The following is a 22,327-nucleotide window of genomic DNA, read 5'->3' as shown; positions in this document are numbered from 1 at the left end:
CTCCGGTCACTCTAGGCTTTGACCAACTCTTTGCCCTCAAATGTACCTCTTCTCAATGTCCTAAATTCCTCACCAGGTCTAATCGCCTCTCCCTGCCAACTGTCGCATATCTCTCTCTCGGGCTGCTCGTCACCCTCATCACTTTCCTCCCTCCAGAGAAGCACAGTCTCTCACTCTGTGTCAACCTTTTATTCTAATTTTGCGGGAGCCCCGGTGGCATGGTGGCTAAGTGCCCGGCTGCTAACCAAAAGGTTGGCAACTCAAACCCACCAGCCACTCGGCAGGAGACAAGATGTGGCAGTCTGCTTCCATAAAGATTACAACCTTGGAAACACTAAGAGGGCAGTTGTACTCTGTCGTATGGGGTCGCTATGAGTCGGGATGAACTCAATGGCAACGGGTTTATGTGCTCTACAGAGTCCCTGGGTGGTGCGGATGCTTAACACACTCGGCTGCTAATCGACAGGTTGGAGTTTGGATATCCTGTGGGGCAGTTCTACTCTGTCCTACAGGGTCGTTATGAGTTGGACTCGACTCAATGGCAACGGGTTTAAGGTTTATCTCACCTGAGTCCTCTAACTACCTGCTGGGTGCTCCCTGTCCTTTGTGTGCTCTTCTTTGAGCAAATGCAACAGGAGCAAACCCCAAAATGACAAACCTGAAAGACTGGGGGCTAACCATTCACTTCACAAGAGACCCCTTATTAGCACTCTCTCGAGCCAGGCATCACTTTCCACCTGCACTGTTGTATTTGTGTGCACTTCGGTTGCCTTTCGAGACCACCAGAGCGTTCACTCTGCATCCCTTAGCATGAAGTCTAGGGCCTTACTGCTAAGGAACATACCTGAATTGTGATGAAAAACTTTTGAAGACGTAATTACTGAATCCAAAGCAGAGTTTCGCTGGAGTAAATTTCAGGCTTAAGGGGAGGCCAGAGGTTTTTATGTTATTTTATTTATTTGAATGAGGATGAGGAAAGTGGGTTATAAAGAGAAGATAGAAAATAAACTAACCATTAAATCATGTCATAATACAAGCATCACTTATTAAGTGTCTATAATTACCAGGTACTTGATATATGATATATATCAGAGAGGCTGTCCAAGGGCCTGGTAATGGCAGACCTGAGATTCAAAGCAGGTCCCAATCAGAGTCTTTGCTCTGTCCATGCCCAGTGTAACCTACTCATCAACTTTGTCGGAAATACGTCTGTTGCCGAAATCAAGGTCCACCTGCGTATATTTTCTGCTACTCTATGCTCAGAACCTGTTCAGCCCTGTTCATCTACTCTACTTCTTTTCCTTAGCCTCCTCACCTTCCCTGTCTTCCTCCCTCCATCTTGTCTTCTTTCCTTATTCCAAGACAATCTGTCCTGTTCCCTTTGAAATCTATTGACAAACTCTATTTATCATTAAGGCTCTCATTTGACCACAGAAACCAACCAAATAGGTGGCATGGATTCTCTGATTTCAGGTAAGCCTTGTATATTCAATTTTCCTGTGATCATAAATCTGATATTTGACTATAAACACTGTAGGCAGAAGTCCCTGAGTAACATATATCACTTGGAGTGCAACTGTATTCAAATATTATATCTCATTCTGCTCACAGACTAAATTCTGACTGAAAGACTGTGTCTCTGTGCAACGTAAATGTTTTATAACAGCATCTCCCCACCTCTGGTCATACAATCTCCCACCCACCTGTCAGTTTTTCGTACTGTGGTAGCCTGAATGTTGCTGTGATGCTGGAAGCTATGCCACCAGTATTTTTAATATCAGCAGGTAGATATCGGCCATGGTAGACAGGTTTCAGAAGAGCTTCCCAACTAAGTCCACCTAGGAAGAAAGGCCTGGCAATCTACTTCTGAAAATTAGCCAGTGAAAACCTCATGGATCACAACAGAACACTGCCTGACTCACTTGCTTTGGACCCTCATCAGGAGGGATCAATTGCTAAAGGAGGACATCATGTTTGGTGAACTAGAGAGCCAACAAGGGCAAGGGAGAACTTTGGTGAAATGATTGGCACAATAGCTGCAATGATGGACTTGAACATTCTGGCAATTATGAGGATGGTGCAGGACCGGGCGACACTTCATTCTGTTGGACATAGGGTGCCACGAGTTGAAGTGGACTCGACGGCAACTGTCTATCATCTCTAGTTGCATAATTCTAAGTCGAGTTTTTGTGCGATTGTCTTTGATATGTCAGCGTGCAGGTGTACCCCCAGAATATTCCACTGCAGAATTCTAGTAGAGCAGGATATTTGGAACTCCAGCAATTGCTGCTCCATCACTGGGTCTGCTCCAGAGCATCTCTCAGTGTGGGGCCCATTTCTAGGAGCCCATTTCTAGCTTGGGTATCATTGAAGCCAACATACATTTGACCTGCAGGGTTGTTTCAGAATCTCAAAGGTGTTTTCAGCTCCCTAGGTAACACTAGGGGACAGGAAAGGAGGAAGTACAGGAGGGAGAGATTTGATTTTCAAACTTCCAGGTCTCCCAGAGTCTCCCAAAGGCCTTGGAACACCCTTGAATTACTTCAGCCCCTTCAGTCTCTGGAGAAGGCTTCAGAGAGTGCTGTGAGCATGACCTCAGAAACTGCTCAGTATCCAGTCAGTCTAAATCTAGACCCTAAGAAAGGTCCCAACAACCATTTGTGTTTTCCCAAGTAGCCCAAGGAAGGGAAGGCTGAAACAAGCGAAGGGAACACATGATGAATCTACACTCTCCAACACTGTCTTTGACTGAAACATCATCCACTAGGCCAGTGGTTCTCAAAGTGAAGTTCTCGAACCCTTGGAGGACTCCAAGACTCTTTCAGAAGTCTGCAGGGTCAAGACTATCTTCACAATAATGTATATTATTTGCCCGTTTCACTGTATTGACATTTGCACTTATGATGAAAAGGTAATGGGGGGTAAAATTGCTGGCACCTTAGTACAAATTAAGGCAGTGGCACCAAAGTGTACTTAGTGGTCACATCATTTTCCATCACCAGGCACTCAAAATTTAAATTAAAAAAAAAAAAAAAATCTGTTTTCCTTAAGAATGTACTTGACAAAGCAGTAAAAACTATTAATTTCATTAAACCTCAATTTGTGACTATGCACCTTTTTAATATTCCATGTGATGAAATGAGAACTATGCATAAAGAATTTCTGCTGCATATCAAACTGCCATGGTTATTTCAAGGAAAAGACTTGTGTGACTGTTTGAGTTACAAGCTAAACTAGTTGCTTTTGTCATGGAATAAGATTTTTGCTTGAAAGAATGACAAACAAATCATGGTTGTTCAGACTTGGGTATTTGGCAGACATTTTTCTCAAAAAGCAATGAAATGAGACTATCACTTAAAAGAAAACAACTGAGAGTCTTTGTTTCCAATGACAAAATTCAAGCTTTCAAGCAAAAGTTAAAATTTTAGAAAACTTGCATCTGACACCATGGGTTTGACCTAACCTATCTTAGCCAATTACTGTCGAGTTAACTCTGACTCAAGGCACTCTCATGCTCCAAAGGGTTTCCAAAGGCTGATTTTTCACAAGTAGATCGACAGGCCTTTCTTCCGAGGTGCCTCTGGGTGGACTCCAACCTCCAACCTTTCAGTTAGCTAAGTGAGTTAACAATTTGCACCACCCACAGACTCCATAAGCTTGACCAAACAGAAAACCAAACCCATTGCCATCGAGTTGATTCCGACTCTTAGCAACCCTGTAGGACAGAGTAGAACTGCCCTGAAGAGTTTTCAAGGAGCAGCTGGTGTATTCGAAGTGCCGACCTTTTGGTTAGCAGCCGAGCTCTTAAACCACTACACCCCCAGGGCTCCATGAGCTTGACAGCTTGCCAGTTGTGAAATTACCAAACGTGATTTCTTAATATTGTATAATGAAATGTGTCAACATTTGGAAGATCTGCATAACTCAGTATACCAGTATTTTCCAAATGACCAATACATGTTACAAAATCATTCATGGGTAAAAGATCCATTCAAGGTACAACATAGAAAAATGAATTTTAATGTAACATAAATATATAAATATAGCTATTTTCCATAAAAATACATTATTTATGTTAACATAGATTACTCTTTATGCTTACTATTTAACTATGTCAACATAGGAGTTTACTGTTGCTATTTTTTAATGAATAGATAAATATTTTTAAATTTCCTAGCTTTAATTTCTAGTGTGGTAAATATTAATAGATATAACCACATAAACAAAACCTCTCTGCGTTCCTCAATAATTTTCAAAAATGTAAAGATAGGGTTGCCAGATTTAACAAATAAAAATATAGGACCCCCCATTTAAATTTGAGTTTCAGATAAACAACGAATACTATTTTAGTATATAAATATGTTCCATGCAATATTTGGAATGTACTCATATAAAAGTATCATTTATTGTTTATCTGAGGTTCATATTCAGCTAGGTGTCTTGTATTTTATCTGCCAATTCTATAATTTGTCCTGAGTCCAAAAAGTTTGAGAAACACTGCACTAGACCACACCTCTCACAAGTGTGCTAAAATACTGACCAGACACAAAGCTGATTTTACGAAATATGTTCTCTCTTCAATTCCTCCAAAAATCCTACGTACTATTATTATCCCTATATTACAAATGATGAAATAGAAACCCAAAGAAGTCGGGTGAAGCTAAATAGCAGTGGGACACAAGACTGGAACCCACCCACCCAGACTCCAAAATCCCAGCTTATAACCATTAGGCTACATTGAACTATGAATAATGGCAGATTCCCAAGGATGATTGGTTTTTCTGCATGTTTCCATCTCAGATTTCAGTAAATCTACTTCTGCTGCTTATCTTCTCACTCCTTCTCTCTCACAGCTGTGTGTTCTGCTATCAGAGCAACGGTGAAAGCCAAGGCTGTAAATATAACGTGTGTCGGGGCGAAAACTCTATCCAGAACTGGCCATCTGCATTCTGACGTAGAGCAGACTTTCCTAATGGATGCTTCCCTGAACATAACAACAAGCTGTTCTGGACTGAGAGTTCCAATGATGGCGCAACAGTGCACAGGCACTGCTCATTATTATTAATTGGAAGCCATTGGGAGCCCAGTGCTGAGTTAGAATCATCCTTGAGAATAAGTTGGGAATTTCTCCAAATCAATCTGTACCAAATGAAGCAAATACAACCATTGTGTAAGTAAGCCAAGGTCCTGTGCTTTGCATGATCACTGCTCAGACCACTGGATATACTTAGTGAGCCCAGACTCACAGCAAACAAACTAGTGAAAGTAAAATCCTTTATGATCCAGTATGAAGGCAATATGCACTGCACTGTGGTATAGGACCTGCAGATATAAAAATGAATTTACTTACAACCAGCTAGGGGGATCTCCCTCAATTACCCAAATTGCTAAAATGTTGTATAGAAAGGTGATAAACATTATAAGGGCAAGAAAGATACTAGTCTTTCATATGGAAAGACTTCTTTAAAGAATTTGGATTTTTATTAGACCTGAGGTACATTATATTATACCAAGGGTAGCTGTGTATACCTAGGAAGAAAGGCACGGCAATCCACTTCTGAAAACTCTACGGATCACAACAGAACACTGTCCGATTACCCCCGATAGTGAAGATGGCACAAGACTGGGCAACATTTGGTTCTGTTATGCATAGAGTCACCATGAGTGGTTGCCGATTTGTAGGCAACTAATAACAGTTGTGTACACAGAAGCTAAGGGAATTAGAGCTTTGAAAATTAACCTAGAGGAGAGAAGAGAATGAAGAGGGTAGATAGAAAAAGATGCCAAAAATGAATTTTAGAATCCACGACTCCGTGAAAGTAGAATGAGGGTTTGGCAAAGCCAGAGGAACCTGGACAGCTAGGCATGGGGGATCAGAAGGAAAAGTAGAAGAGTCACTGTGAAAAAACTGTCAACTTTGCAGCTGGCCTCAGGCTCACCTGGTGGTGCAAATGTCTGAGTTAAGATCCTACCCAACCCTGCCATAGGCGCCGATGGTCCGGTTTTGCCTCTCCAGTTCAGCCCCTTTATCTGCCCACTCAGTCTAGACCCCTCAAGCGCTGAAAGGAGTGGCAGCAAGAGGAAAAAGGACAAACTGAGATGAGAGCATGGGTGCCCTCCCTAGATGGTCTTAGATGACCAAGGATCCCTATGGCTTTCCTCTACATGGGGCCTTTAAAACTTACTCTTGTAAATGCAAAATGTCAAGGAGGTGATAGCCAGAAACTGTGACTCATCAAATTCCCAAAGCCAAGACTAGAACGCAGAGACCCTGGGTCCAAGGACTCGTTTTCAGCCTTCAGTACACAAGTCACACAATCCTGCCTTCTTCAGCTTCAGCTTCACACACAAAGATGATGGAAGCCAAGTGCCAGCCTACTGCCCACCAGCCCGGCTGCCTTTCCCCTCCTTTGAGGAACTCTAAAGCACACAGAACAAAGAGTTTCAGCCCGTTGTGTTTCAGCCATTGTCCTTATTACATTTCCGAAAGCTAAGTGACCTTCATGTACAGACCCAGACACTTTTTAGGGCAAGTAGCGTTCTGAACTGTCAAGGACCAGATAGTAAATATTTTCGGCTTTGCTAGCCATACAGGTCTCTGTTGCATCTCTTTCTTCACTCTTGGTCATGGTGGATTTTTTTGTTTGTTTGCTTGGTAGCCCTTTAAAAATGTAAAAATCATTCTTAACGTAGCAGGCCATATAAAAACAGACACTGGACTGAATGTGCTTCCTTCTTCCCCCTACTGTAGAGGAGCTCTGGTGGCACAATGGTTAAGCTCTTGGTTGCTAACTGAAAGGCTGTCGGTTTGAACCCACTCAGTGGCTCTGTGGGAGATCTGCTTCCATAAAGATTATTTAAAAAAAAACAGTCATCGAGTCAACTCTGACTCATAGCGACCCTATAGGGCAGAGTACAACTGCCCCATAAGGTTTCCAAGGAGTGGCTGGTGGATTCAAACTGTTGACCTCTTGGTTAGCACCCAACCTCTTAACCACTGCACCACCAGCGCTCCTCCATAAAGATTACATCCTAGAAAACCCTACGGGGTCACCGTAAGTTGAAAATCGACTCAACAGCACCTAACAACAACAATGAGGTAGTTGGCTGATCCTCACTTAGAACAATGGCAAAGGGTAAGCAGCATCAACTTGTGACTTCTGCATCTGATTGGCTGAATAGACTGTCAGAATGTTACATCGCCTTGTCACTGACAAAGGCTGCCTAATTCTCCATTTGACTTGCCCAGGTCCGACATTTTCTACTTGTGGAGTCATCCCACCTAAAGAAGATTTTAGCAGTAAATCTGGCAGAGAATTAAGCCATCAAGTAGTAGTCTTGTATATTTGGGAGATTAGATAAATAGAACTTAAAATAAGGGAGACTATTTGTTAACCTGCTAGCTTTCATTCTATGTGTGTATGTGCATTTTTGTTTAAAAGTGAATCCTCTATATGGATCACAAAATTCTAAACCTAGAAAAACACTGTAATATAGCCTAGTCTATACCTGTTTACGGAGCCATGGTGGCACAGTGGATAGGAGCTTGGCTGCTGACCAAAACCTTAGCAGTTCGAATCCACCAGCCGCTCCTTGGAAACCCTATGGGGCAGTTCTACTCTGTCCTATAGGTTCGTTTTGAGTTGGAATCGACTCGATGGCAACAGGTTTATACCTGTTTACAAGGAGCCCTGGTGGCGAAGTGGTTAAGTGCTCTGCTGCTAACCAAAAAGGTCAGCGGTTCGAACCCACCAGCTGCTCCTCGGGGAAAAGACGTAGCTGTCAGCTTCCATAAAAAATAAAGATCACAGCCTTGGAAACCCTATGGGGCAGTTCTACACTGTCATACAGGGTCACTATGAGTCAGAATCAACTCGAAAGCAACGGGTTTGGTTTTGGTTTAAAACATGTTTACTCTTGAAACTATCGTCTACTTTGGTTACTTGACATGCCCCAAATCACACACTAATTGGCAGGAAAGCTGGGGCCAAAAACTTGGTTTCCTATTTCCAAATCAGTTCTCTCTCTACTACTCTACTTTATAGCACATTGCAAAACTAGTAGTAAAAATTCAATTCAATAAATGCTTATGAAGTATTTCTCACATGTCCAGCATGGGCTATGTACTCTAGGGATACAAGTGAAGAATAAGAGAGGGCTCCTACCCATAAAAAGCTTTGGGCTCACTGAGAAACAGAAAACATACACTTGAAACAAATATATGCTGTTTTACATGGTTATGAAACTATGTGTCTAAAACAAGGGCTGTCTAATATAGCTTTCCTCTAATGATGGAAAGGCTCGATATCCTTATTGTCCGATGTCAGCCACTAGCCACACATGTGGCTAATGGAACACTTGAAATGTGGCTACTGCATTGGACATCACGGGTCTGAAAGAATGGTTAGAGATCTGGATGGAAAATACTACGTGACACATGGACTGTCTCTTCTGTCTCTTTCCCTCTGAGCATGGACAGGCTCTCAGGATCCCCATGCAACCGTTTGTCTGGACTTGGCATATGTAAGGAAACCTATTTTCCAGCCTTGATACAGACAAAAGTTGACAAAGGTGAGCTAAAGGAGGAAGTTCTTGAGCTGAACTTAGAAAGATAACGCTTGGACAAGTAAAGAAGAAAGGACAAGAAGTCTGGAGTTCTCCACATATGAGACAGCATGAGCAAAGGAACTGGATGGAACTCACCTGGTTCTAGGCAGAGAGGATACCAGCCCTGCAGGAAGGGAGGTCTGTGTTGGATGCAGTGGGAGATAAAGGGATAGGTAGAAGGGTGGGGCTAGATTAAGAAGAGCTTTGAATGGCAGGAGTTTGGACTAGTTTCATGCTCAATAGGAGCCCCTGAAGGCTTTAAGCAGGATAATGACCAGAGAAAAGCTGTTTTAGGAGAGCAAATCAGATAGGCGGCCCCAGAATGGGTTGCATAATGGACATACACTGGTCTCAGTATGACCAGTAAGAGGGCTACTGCAGTAATGGTGTTCGTTTTTCCTTTAGGAAAGTTATACTTGGTTATTAAAACCAAACCAAACGAAAAAGAACCTTGAAATGAAACTATCCCCCACGACATCTTTAAATAAAGCAAAACAAAACAAAAATAGTTTAAATCAAAAAATGTCATCCGTAAGTATTGCATCTTTTTTTTTTTTAATTATCTTTATGATACCAAAGAGACTACAGTAACTCTAAAGCAAAGATGAGAAGTTTAGGGGGCAGTGAGTCTAAATTAATGGGGGTGAAACAGCTAGAGCAGACATAACGAGAAGGGTAACACAACGTGAAGAAAGTAACCGACATCACTGAACAGTATGTGTAGAAATAGTTAAATGGGAGCATGTTTTGATGTGTGTGTTTTTACTAAAAGTAAAATCAAATTAAGTTTAAAACAAAAACCAATATAAATCATAGAGAAGCAGATATAAGGAAAAATTAAAATCAGCAGTCTACCGTTCAAACACAATCACTATTGACATTTTCATATAGTTTCTTCCAGCCCCCCACCCTCCCCCGGCCCGCCAAAGGCTTTTGCAATAATGCAAGAATGAAGTTATGACTTGGACTAGGAAGGTGGTATTGTGAATGGAGGGAGAAGGCTTGTGAGCGGCCATCTAAGACATTCCATTGGTCTCACCCCGTTGGGAGCAAGGGACAATGAAGAAAACCAAAGACGTCAGGGAAAGATTAGTCCAAAGGACTAACACAACTACCACAGCCTCACCAGACTGAGTTCAGCACTGACTGCTCCAACAGCGATCACAATACAGGGTCCCCAACAGACCTGGGGAAAAATGCAGAACAAAATTCAAACTCACAAAAAAAGACCAGATTTACTGGTCTGACAGAGACTGGAGAAACCCTGAGAAGATGGCCCCCAGACACCTTTTTACTCAATATTGAAATCACTCATGAGGTTCACCTTTCAGCCAAAGATTAGATGGGCCCATAAAACAAACGAGACTAAATGGACACACCAGCCCAGGGGCAAGGACGAGAAGGCAGGAGGGGACAGGAAAGCTGGTAATGGGGAACACCAAGACTGACAAGAGGAGAGTGTTGACATGTCATGAGGTTGGCAACCAATGTCACAGAACAACATGTATATTAATTGTTTACTGAGAAACTAATTTACCCTGTAAACCTTCATCTAAAGTACAATTTAAAAAAACCAGCTGCTGGAGAACACAAATTGTGCTTTCAGGTGGAAAAGAGCAATGCTACAACTATTCACCAAGTTAACAGGCAACAGTCTAAACCAGTGGTTGTCCACATGGGATATCCATTAGATTCAACTGCAGAGTTTAAAAAAAAGAAAAAACATGGTTCCTCCTCAGACCAATTAAATCAGAGTCTCTGTAAGTAGGGTCTGTGCATTAGTACTTTTTTTAAAAGTTCTCAAAATGGTAGAGACTGGAAGCACAAGCAGACATCCTGGAACAAAACTGTTCAAGGGGCACAGGAGCAGTGTGGAATCCAGATCTGATGGGACTGCGCTTCGCCACCCTGGTTAAGGGTTATGGCCAGTTCCTTAGTGAGGACTGGAAATCCATACGGAACCCGCTAACCACGTTAGCGTTTGCCTGTTTTACTATATACCGTTGCTATTTTAGAGTGTGGGGACAGTGGTGGTTTCAGTGGTAGAATTCTAGCCTTCCATGCAGGAAACCAGGGTTCAATTCCTGGCCAATGCACCTCCTATGCAGCCACCACTTATCTATCAAGGGTGGCTTCTGTGTTGCTATGATGTTGAACAGGTTTCAGCAAAGCCTCCAGACGAAGATGAACTAGGAAGAGAAGCCTGGAGATCTATTTCTGAAAATCAGCCAGTGAAAACCCTAAGGGTCACGAGGGTCTGATTTGCTACTGGTCATGGGGGTGGCGCAGGACTGGGCAGGGTTTCACTCCCTTGTACATGGGGGCACCAAGAGTTGTGGGCCAGCTCAATGGCCGCTAACAACAAGGACAACACAGTGCAGTGTAGGTTTTGACACTTTCACTACATCCTTTTGTCATTTTCACTAAACCCTAACTTGAAGAACTCCTGGGGACTCCTGCCGGAATGTCAATGAACATTCCTTTTCCTTAGGATCCCTTGTCCTAAAAGGAGCTAGGGGTTAAAAAGTGCAGACTCTGGCAACAGATTGACCTAGGTTTGTGTGCCAGCTCTGCCACGCACTAACATATCCTCTTTGAAACCTCAGTTTCCTTATTTACAAAACAGAAGTCCCACCATTTTCTTTACAGGGTTATTGTGGACATTAAATGAGATTGTGAACATTAAATGAAATCTCACTAAACGAGATTGTGCCTGGCACATAGTAAATCCGCTGCCATCCAGTCATCCTGCCTCATGGAGACCCTATGTGTGTCGGAGTAGAACTGTGCTCCATAGGGTTTTCAATGGCTGATCTTTCAAAGTGGATCACCAGGCCTTTCTTCTGAGGTGCCGCTGGGTAGATCTGAACCTCCAATCTTTTGGTTAGCAGCTGAGCACATTTGTACTGCCCAGGGACACCAGCACATGGTAAGCACAAACAAATGTGTATGAAATAATTTTTAAAAAAGAAATCTTCCAATTTTGGATTAGCCTCAAATTCTCTGCTCTTAGGCCCTTTGAAAACTAGTTTTTCCAAATATATGTTTGATTGGGTCCATAAAAAAGACCTCAGCATCATCTTAATTATAGGAATGCCTTGTTATGAGTCACTGGTTGACTGTATCCACAATAGGCTAAGTGTGAGTTGGGCCCAACTACTTTGACACCAAGTCCTGGAAAGTTCTCCAGCTTATACAGTCATGGAAATTACACATTTCTATTTATAAATCACAAAGGACTTTGGGCTTACTACACTGCATAAATTCAACAAGTGGCCCCTCTTGGCTGAATTAGCACTGATGATGAATTGGATCATGTATCAGACAAAAGGGAATAAAAAAGGAAAGAGGGTGCAGAAAAGAGGGTGATGAATTTACTCTCTGGTTATTTGGATATATATTGAGAAAAGGGATACATTAACTTTTACTGCATTAAAAAAAATACCATTAGATATTTGAGCTATGATATTGCTTGTTCTAGTATTTCTTATTAAATAAATGCTTTCTTGTTAGTACTTCTTATTAATTAAATGCTTAAGTTTTCATTCTTAAACTCTTCTGGGTCAAGGACCATGTCTGAGTCATGTTTCTACCCCTCATGAACATGTACCTTTCATATGAGGCCCTATGTAGCTTTATTCCACCACCCGCCTGTCAGTTGGTCATACTGTAGTGGCTTGCATGTTGCTGTGATGCTGGAAGCTATACCACCAGTATTTCATATAGGGTCACCCATGGCGGACAGGCTTCAGCAGAGCTTCTAGACTAAGACAGACCAGGAAGAAAGGCCTGGTGATCTACTTCTGAAAATTAGCCAATCAAAACCTTATGGATCACAACATTGTCCAATTCACTTTCTTTGGACACATCATCAGGAGGGATCAATTGCGGGAGGAGGGCATCATGTTTGGTGAAGTAGAGGGACAGTGAGGGCACGGGAGATCCTCAGTGAGATGGACTGGCACAATAGCTGCAATGATGGACTCGAACATGCCAACAACATGAGGACAGCACAGGACTGGGCAACGTTTCATTCTGTTGTATATTATATAAGGTCTCCATGAGTCAGAGTCAACTCAACAGGAGCTATCTATCTAGCTATGTAGGTTTATTAATCAAATTAGTAAAGGTTTACGAATCAAATTGAATTATTATGTGTAGTAATAAGTTATGCTGTACGAAGTAAATAGTGAGAAGTAATGTGTGATGGGGAAACATCTCTTTCATTTTCAGGTAAAGGAGCAGAAAAGAACCAACCTTTAGGGGATGGCCTTTTGCAACCTGAAGTCATTTTGTGACAGGTCCCTAATAGTAGCTGAATAAACAAAAGAGTCTTGTTTCCACTCAGTTGCTTGACTTCTGTATTTGTTCTTGAGCAAGTGTTCTTCATACGGACCACATGAGTTGTGCAACTCTAAAGTGCTCACCTTAAATCCCATTTGGGTTTCAGTCCACCTTCTTGAAACAAAACAATGGGGAAGATCACATTCCAAAGGTTATTAATTCCGGTGATTTTTAGGGATTTGGGGAAAATCACCTATCTAAGCAATCTGGCCATCTCAGTCTTGGTGATTTCTTACTCTTACCCTAAGAAATCTGATTTCACATGAAAGCTACAATTCAGAAACACCAAGAGCCATTTTACCACAGGAAACAGTCTAAAGCACCCCATCTTTCCACCTTTTCAAATGCAACTTGCATTTTAAACTCAAAGGTTAAGCAATATCTACTTCTTAATTTATTAACTGATTTGGAATGGAAATCTAGCCTATGATAAGTAGAAAAGAGTCAGCACTCAATATGTTTTACTATTTAAAGTTCCCGTCAAGAACTCTGTGATTTTGTTCCCCTTCACCTTTCCTAGGGATCTTACCATTTGACTTCTGATGCCCATATGTTGAGAGTGGAGCACACACTTCCTATGTCTTGAGAAAAATCATGTAATGACCTGGACATTAATTTTTAAAGAGAAATGGCAAAAGAGGTCACCCAACAACACTGTGATTTATTAGTCATACTAAAATTTCAAGTTTCTTAATATCAGTCACAGCCAGCTGACTCTCCTTTCTTCTGTGCAGTCAGTCATACCGCATACAAAGGCAAAAATTTCCAAACAGTTGATTATAAAACCCAAACCCATTGCCATCAAATGAATTCCGACTCACAGAGACCCTATAGGACAGAGCAGAACTGCCCCACAGGGTTTCCAAGGAGCAGCTGGTAGACTTGATCTGCTGACCTTTTGGTTAGTAGCCTTAGCTCTTAAACACTGTACCACCAGGGCTCCAAACAGAACGTTGCATTGGCCAGGAATTGAACTCGGGCCTCCCACGTGGCAGGCGAGAATTATAGATCTACCTAGCTCTGGTGAGCCTCTATACTCAGCAGCCCTTTCAGAAGACGGCCACATTCAAATTCACTGAAGAATAAAAACCCAGCAAGCTTGAGATAGCCAATTCAGTAGCATTGGGGTTCCGTGTGTGTGTGTGTGTGTGTGTGTGTGTGTGTGTGTGTGTGCACCTACATGTAGGAATTTCTGAATCTGTCAATTCAGTTACTAAAATGCTTCAGCTCAGCAGGTACTCTTGATAGAACATGTCAACGAAGAGAACTACAGTTTGAAAGCTGAGTATCTCACATTGATCCAAAAGCGGAAGCAGAGTCAAAGGGTCAAGAAGCCGGCTCAACTACTACATGGCCTCTGTCCATTCTACTTAAACTATGTTTTTGTTTTAAATCCAGCCTTTTGGTGAGGGAATCATATATTACCACTGCCAGTGATCACCCTTCTTTTATGCCATTAAATACGGGAAACAGAGGAAAAGAAAAGGGGGCACATTTGCTGGTGAAAACAACCTCTCACTGGAAGCTGACCTAAATTGGTTTTTACATGCACAACAGGTTATTTCAAGCTCTTCCTGTGGGCAGTAAGTCAGTGAAACTAAGAACATAGATTTGAGGGGAATTGAAAGGATTAGTAGGAAAACAGAACTTGGAATTCAGCTCTAGAAAATAATGCTGATAGAGAGGAAGAATGTCTGAACCACAAGGACAAAAAAAATCTGATCATCAATTTGAAAAAGATCTCTTTAACGGGTTTCTAAAGATCCTTCTAGAAATTTGACTAAGTTCTTGTTTTACAGAAGACACTTGTTCATCCGAAGCAACTCTCCCTCTGTCTCTTCTCCATTAAGCTCCTTGAACCAGACACTCTCTCTCCCCCGCTGACATCCTCACACAAGCTGTTCCTATTTGGAACCTGCCTCCAATTCCCCACTGCCTAGTAAACCATTCCTCCTTCTTCAGGTCTCACTTAAAACAGGAGTTAAATTCCAAGAAATCTTCCCTGATTAGGTTAGGTCCCTTTGTTTTAAACTCCCTTAACTCCTTTTGGGAGCCCTGGTGGCACAGTGGTTGAGAGTTCAGCTGCTAACCAAAAGGTTGGCAGTTTGAATCCACCAGCTGCTCCTTGAAAACTCTATGGGGTAGTTCTACTCTTTTCTATAGGGTCACTATGAGTCAGAATCAACTCGAAGGCAATGGTTTTGGTTTTTTAACTTTTGGAGTCCCTGGGTGGTGCAAACGGTTAATGCACTCGGCTGCTAACCAAAAGGTTGATGGTTGGAATCACCCAGAGGCATCTCAGAAGAAAGCCCTGGTGATCAACCATAGAAAATCTTATGGAATACAGTTCTATTCTGATACACATGGGGTTGCCATGAGTCGGAATCAACTCCATGGCAATTGTTCCTTTTCGTTGTTGTTGTTTTTAACTCCTTTCAGTTCTTCAGCCCACTCATCCTTTTCACTTCTTATTTAATGTCTGCCTTAACTACTGGATCAGCTCCATGGGGGCAGAAATCTCTTGTCTTAATTACCTCTTAATTATCCAGCATTTCATACAGAGTCTGACACATAGTAGGTGCTCAGAAAATGTTTGTTAACTGATTTACCTGTAACCTCACCAATTTCAGGATCTACCACCCACAAGGCCCCATAACATAGACATTCTACAAATCTCGTTGTTGTTGGGTTCCATGAAGTCCATTCTGACTCATAGTGACCCCATGTGGCAGAGTCTGCCCCACGAGATTTTTTAGGCTGTAGTCTTTACGGAAGAACATCTCCAGCTCTTTCTCCCATGGAGCTGCTAGGTTTGAACTGCCAACCCTTCTGTTAGCAGCTGAGCACTTAACCATTGAGCCACCGGGGCTTCTTCTACAAATTTTAAAGTCTGTATAATTCAGGCCCACGTAAGTTGGGGAATCAAGTCCATTCATGACATTAACTTTAAAGATGCTATTTTCCCATGCATTTAAAAGGAATGTGGATTTGGACTCACTCATAGATAAACGGATGCTGACAAACCGTTCTGGGGCAGAGCTTGTAGGAACTGAGTCACAGACTCCTACTAAGCCGATTCTGGAGGAAAACTAGATAAAAATGTCTGATCCTGGGATCCCTTACCTGGGAAGGAGCTCCATTCTCTCACACAGGCTATTCTGGGTGCCAGCATCCATTGATTACAAGGGCCCCAGGGGTACTAATCTCGAGACCACCGTACAAAGTCACCAAAAAAACTAGTCTGGGTTTTTTGTTGTTTTACAAAATTAAAAACCTCAATTCTTTCCTTGGTATGCACAGAGTTCTTATTGATTTGAAGAATGGCTCTTTGTCCCCAAAAACCCACTGCTGTTGGGTCAATTACGACTCATAGTGACCCTATAGGACAGAGTAGAATTGCCTTGTAGGGTTTTCCAAGGCTGCAAATCTTTACAAAAGCAGACTGCCACATCTTTCTCACAGGAGGAAAATATTCATTCACTACCCTAAGAAAATGCACTTGTACCCTGTGAAATAGGAGGGAGGGACCACTTACTGGTGGTCATTTTGGGATTATCAGAAAAATGCTATATTTCACCAAATCTAAGATTCCATTGATTATAAGACACATTCCAGTTTCAGAGATGTTAAATTGTCGGGGGGAAAAATTACTGACATTCAGTGAACACTATACAAAAAATTCCCCACAAGATATTTTCATGATAACCCGTATTAAAAGAGTTTTAGAGAAATCATTCAAATACAGCTTTTGCAATTCTTTTTGACCGAGGGACTTTTCTGGAGACATTCATGCTTACTGAAATACAGGGCACTGTGGCCTAGAAAATTAAGAAAACAGTATATGTTGATTTAAAAAAAAATAAAAAGGAAGGGATTAGTATTTGGATGTCACTATGTAATGTTCATCTGCTTTTTTCCACCCCTGGACTATGTTCATTTGAGGCACAGTGAAGAAAAAGCAGGCTCAACTTACCAAACTCCTCAGTGAGCCAAGGAATCGCTGGTCCGTGGGGTGACCTGGCGCACACTGTCCTTCTAATACCTCTGCTACCTGAACTGTGAAATGGAAAAGATAACATTACTGACCCAGAGACAGGTAATGAGGAGTACACATTTAATGACCGCTCAATGGAATGGAGGGGTGGGGGCGGGAAGGAGAAATACAGCGTGTTCTTATTATCACACACCTTTGTGTGTGCTCGGAGTTGTAGGAAAGCTATATAACTGGACCAAAAAGCAGACCAAACTCATTGCTGTCTAGTCAATTCTGACTCATAGCAACCCTATAGACAGAGTAGAACTGCCCCATAGGGTTTCCAAGGAGCAGCTGGTGGATTCCAACTGCCAACCTTTTAGTTAGCAGCTGTAGCTCTTAACATCTGCACCACCAGGGCTAGGAAATTTCCACTGGCTCACATATACATGGACACAATAGGCCACTTCCTTTTGCCAATTCTGTAAGACTATTCAGGTTCGTATTAGCTAGAGAACATTCAGGGTAAAAAACCCCACTGACAAGGAAAGAGAAGGGGGAAATGTCTAAACCCAGGTTTTAACAGGCGCTTGAAGCTCAGCTCCACCACTTGCTAGCTGGGTGACCTTGGGCAACTTCACTCAACCTCTCTGAGACTCCTTTTCCTCATCTGATATGGACCTAATACTCCCACCTGTTAGGGACATCATGACAACAAACAGTATGACAGATGTGTGAGCCCTTAGGGCCTGGCACAGAGATTACTGCATTCATTTAAAATTCTTTCTGCAGAAGCGCATTAAATTGTGTTTTTTACTGGTAAATCTCCATACACACAAAATCATTTAAAGCACTAAGAGCTTTGGTTGTTTTCAATGATTTTCAACGTTGGGAGCTCTTTATAGTTGGCTTTTCTTCTCATAAGAACCACAACCAAACTTGTTGCTGTCCAGTCGATTCCGATTTATAGTGACTCCATGCGTTACAGAGTAGATCTGCTCTATAGGGATTGGTTAGGTGCTCAACCACTAGCCAAATGGCAGGCGGTTCAAACCCACCTAGAGGCACCTCGGAAGACAGGCCTGGCGATCGGCTTCCAGAAAGTTACAGCATTGAAAACCCCATAGAGCAGTTCTACTCTGCATACAGGAGTTAGATTTGACTCAAAGGCAACTAACAAAAACAATCTTTATGGAAGCAGTTTAAGTGCAATCCACTTGCACCACCCTTTTTTTTCCCATGTATAAATAATATATCATATTTATTCAGCTTTGTTTTAAATACATGCATTTGATTAAGTAGATTGTATTCAGCAGGCTTTATACTACTACTCCACAAAGAACAAATACAACTGTGACATCAGAAGCTCCCAGTGGTGACAAAAGCCTTGCTCCTGTTCCGTCCAAGAAAGACCACAAGTCTGCAACTTAACTCGGGGTAAGAAAATACCGACTTCATACACGGACAGTTGCTCAGAGTTCTGCTAACCCCTGCAGTCGAATCAGTAATCACTAGTTCCAAAGTTCTTCTCAGCTCACTGGCCTAATTCACTAAGGTTGAGCTTTTGATTAACATACAGTGCTTGAAGGAACTCTGACCCAGAAACTTGGCATTTCACTTGCTTCTCTAGTCCAATCTGTGTCACGAGGGCTGGTTTCAAGGGTAATAAAGGAACTGGCTGTTTGCTTACAGCAAATGGAGGCAGTGCCGTGTCATGATTATATGGGCTTTAGCTGTGCTTTCCACCAAGCCCTTGGCAAAAAAGTTTGCAGCCCACACGTCAGTTTGGGGAGCGAATAGAATCAAAGAGTATCTATTTCCAAAGTGAAAAGCACCTAACTTCTACCTGGTGTTTTAATGAAATGTCAGTTGTTTAAGGAACATGTACATTGTCCCCAGATCAAAGTGGAGATCAGGTGTTCCAGCAGGTGCACGTACAAATCTGTCCAGATTCTACTTTGGTGAGCAAGCTGCTCTCTCTCCTGGTTTTTGGGTTCTTCTGTATTGACTTGTTATAAGACACACATCAGGAAGAGACCTCAGTACTTGAAAGTCCCCACTCTGCACCTCCCCGTACCTTATGTCTAACCATCTATCTCAGTCTTCCACTTTTCAAGTTCTTGTCTTTGAAATGATTCTCACTCATGGAGACACAACGTGTGTCAGAGGAGAAGTGTGCTCCATAGGGTTTTCAATGGCTGATTTTTCAGAAGTAAATCACCAGGCCTTTCTTTCTAGGTGCCTCTGGCTGGACTTGAACTACCAACCTTTCAGTTAGCAGTGAACGTGTTAACTTTTGCACCACGCAGGGACTCCTATGTTCTTGGAAATACTATTTTGATTATTAGCTAGTTCCTGTTTAAACAGTAGTTTGTGTTTACAAAGAGGTCTCAAAGTATTTAACAGTTCAGTTTTCCCAACTCCACACTTATCCTTTTTCTTAAAGGTTTTGTCTGATTACCCAAGCCATTTGTTTTACTTTTTCTTTGCCATCAACTTTGATGTTCCTGTCCCTTCAGCATTTATCACCTGTCACCATCGTGAAACAGTAATCCCACAGGAAGTAAAGTCTAAGCCCAGCCAATGCTGACCGTGAATTTGTAGTTTTAGCTGCCGTAAATGTTACCTCTGGGCTTTAATTTTTATTCTCTCCCCCAGGAATCAGATAATCAATTGCTGACTATATGTTTGATCATGGGAAAGGTAAGACACTCATTTGAAATCACAAACACTTTTACTGCCTGTTTTTCAATTAAAATTTTTGTATCCTGAATTCAGTATTTGACCCATCAAGGTTGGATTTTACCCTTATGTGTGTTGAGTTAATTCAAAGTGGGGAATATTCACACTTGTGTAAACAGCTGGATCAGACAGCCCTGCAAATGGAAGGCCTATTTTTTTCAATACTTTGTTTTTTATGGATACTGGTAGTAATCCAGAGCCCTGGTGGCGCAGTGGTTAAGAGCCCAGCTGCTAACAAAAAGGTTGGCAGTTTGAATCCACCAGCTACTCCTTGCAAACCCTATGGAGCAGTTCAACTCTGTCCTGCAGGGTTGCTATGACTCGGAATGGACTTAACGGCAACGGGTGTAATAGTAATCTAAGGAGCCTGGTGGTCTTAGCTGGTAACCAAAATGTTGGCGGTTCGAACCCACCCAGCTGCTCTAAAGGAGAAAAACCTGGCAATCTGCTCCTGTAAAGATTACAAGTTTAAAAAACCCTATGGGGCAATTTTACTCTGTCATATGGGGTCACTCTGAGTCAAAATCAGCTCAACAGCACACAACAACAAAGTAGTAATCTACATTTAGATTCATTTTAAAAAGTAAAAATTTTCAATAAAACAGTGTCTTGAAAATGAAAATCATTTGTCTTCAAAACACAAGGCAGTCCTTCTAGGTCAGTAGCGTTGGCATCTGTGTGTATTTAAATGCAAAACACATAAAAAGGAGCCCTGGTCGCACAGTGGTTAAGAGCTTGGCTGCTAACCAAATGGTCAGCAGTCTGAATCCATCAACCGCTCCTTGGAAACCCTATGGCACGGTCGGTAGCGTGATGCTTTACATAGACTCCTAATGTGTGAGAAAAGCAACCTTATGTAGTGGTGTTACGTCTGCTTCCTTCAAGGATTTAAGCAGTCTTTTTTACTTTTCTATAATTGCTAGTCAATATCAAATATAGAATGAGGAGCATTCTCCAATGATCTTGTTGGTTTTGATATCATTGAATTGAGAGCATTGTGGCTTTCTATTAACGTTATGAAAGAGACTAGGAAGGATCCATAACCATGATAAATTAAGGGATCATTTTATTACATGTCATAGACTAGAGACTGCCATTGTCCCCCAAATATCTGTTCTCCATTTCTACCTTAGCAGTAACAGAATGCCCAGTTTTTATAACTCCTAGCCTTCACTGCAGCTAATGAGATGTACCTGAAAATGCTGTCTTCAAATTTTGGGAAATACTCTTAAAGAGAGAAGACATTCTCCTCCTTGTCCCTTCCTCCTTCTTTGTGGCTGAAATATAGATAAGATGGCAGATGGAACTCAAGAAGTGAGGATGGAAGTCATTTGCTGGGGATAGAAAAGGAGTAAAATGGAAGAGTAGCATAACAGCCCTGACTGATTTATCTTTGGGTAATCAAGACAATCTCAGAGAAGTTAACTTCTACATTGTTTAAGCTGCTGTTATTTTTGGATTTCCTTTCACTGTCAACCACACCTAAACTAATACTGGTGTGCTATCCATCACCAAAGGAGCCTTGGTGGCCCATTGCTTAAGCGTTCGGCTGGTAACTGGAAGATTGGTGGTTCAAACCCACCTAGCCTCTCTGTAGGATTACAGCCTTGGAAACTCTATGGGGCAGTTCTCTTCTGGGTAGAACTATAGGGTCGCTATGAGTCGGAATCAACTCAATGGCTATAGGTTTGGTTTTTTATCCATTACAAGAGTCCATATTGACAGCAGACAGGACTTTCCCAAAATGTCTTCTGCAAATACTAGTCAGTATGAGATGTTCTGGGGGAAAAAGGGTGTTCTGTGGTTTTAAAATAATAGTAATGAAATTGTGGATTCATATCTCCCACCTGGAGAATCACCAATTAATGTTATTAAGTAACAACTCTAGGAAGTCCTACCATAAGGAATCTTATTTAACTTTGTTTAATCCGTTGCTCAAACTGATTTGATCATGGAGCCATCTGTTCACATGAGAATATCCTATGGGACCAATGTTGCATTTTTTTTTTTTTTTTAATCTGTCCACATCTGTAACGCTTGGTAACCTTAAATTGCCGGACACAAACCTTGCTTCCAGGTTCTTAACACTCCCCTTCAATAAAGACCATTAGCAAGAAGAGGTGGTAACATGTTAAATCATCATCAATACTATTTTTTAAATTTCTAATTCTCTATGATTCTGACAGTACAGCAGAAGCACCCCCCACACCCCGCCTTTTTAACATTTACTTCCACAAAAAGAAAAAGAGAGACTGTCTAAACCAGAGCTTGAAATTTCAAATACCTATCAGGACCAAGGGAATAACAAACAAGGGAAGTACGCCAAGTGCAAGCTGACAGGGGTAGCATGAGCAGTGGCAAGCGGGAGAGGGCATGCTCTATGTACAGGTGTCGAACGCAACACTTCAAAATACTGCAAGGCCAAACAAAATATGCCCATGGCTGGTGGCCCTTCAGTTTACAACCCCGGGGCTAAACCATTAAAGTTAAGCCATGTTCAACATTTAAAAACACCGACTACTCCTTGTATAAGTTGTCCTCGACTTACAACGGGGTTCCATTCTGCCAACTACTCCGTCATAAGTTGGTTCTGGGGTAAGTTGATTACCTCATTTTTTTTTTTTTTTTACTTTTCATTACTATTCCCTTTTCTTATCAGTA

General features: G+C 41.8%; 1 protein-coding gene across 3 annotated transcripts in view; it reads right to left on the bottom strand.

The window, feature by feature from the left end:
- The window catches only part of RBM47 (RNA binding motif protein 47), a 187,329-nt gene that overhangs the window by 96,971 nt on the left and 68,031 nt on the right, over positions 1-22,327 (bottom strand). For all 3 annotated transcript variants that reach the window (XM_023738921.1, XM_023738923.1, XM_023738922.1), the window contains exon 3: positions 16,925-17,007. The gene's annotated coding sequence lies outside the window, so the exon portion shown is untranslated. The remainder of the gene's footprint in view (positions 1-16,924; positions 17,008-22,327) is intronic.

The sequence above is a fragment of the Trichechus manatus genome, unplaced genomic scaffold, assembly GCF_000243295.1.
Source record: "Trichechus manatus latirostris isolate Lorelei unplaced genomic scaffold, TriManLat1.0 scaffold00126, whole genome shotgun sequence".
Taxonomy (NCBI): Eukaryota; Metazoa; Chordata; class Mammalia; order Sirenia; family Trichechidae; genus Trichechus; species Trichechus manatus.
This window is presented reverse-complemented; position numbering and strand designations above follow the sequence as displayed.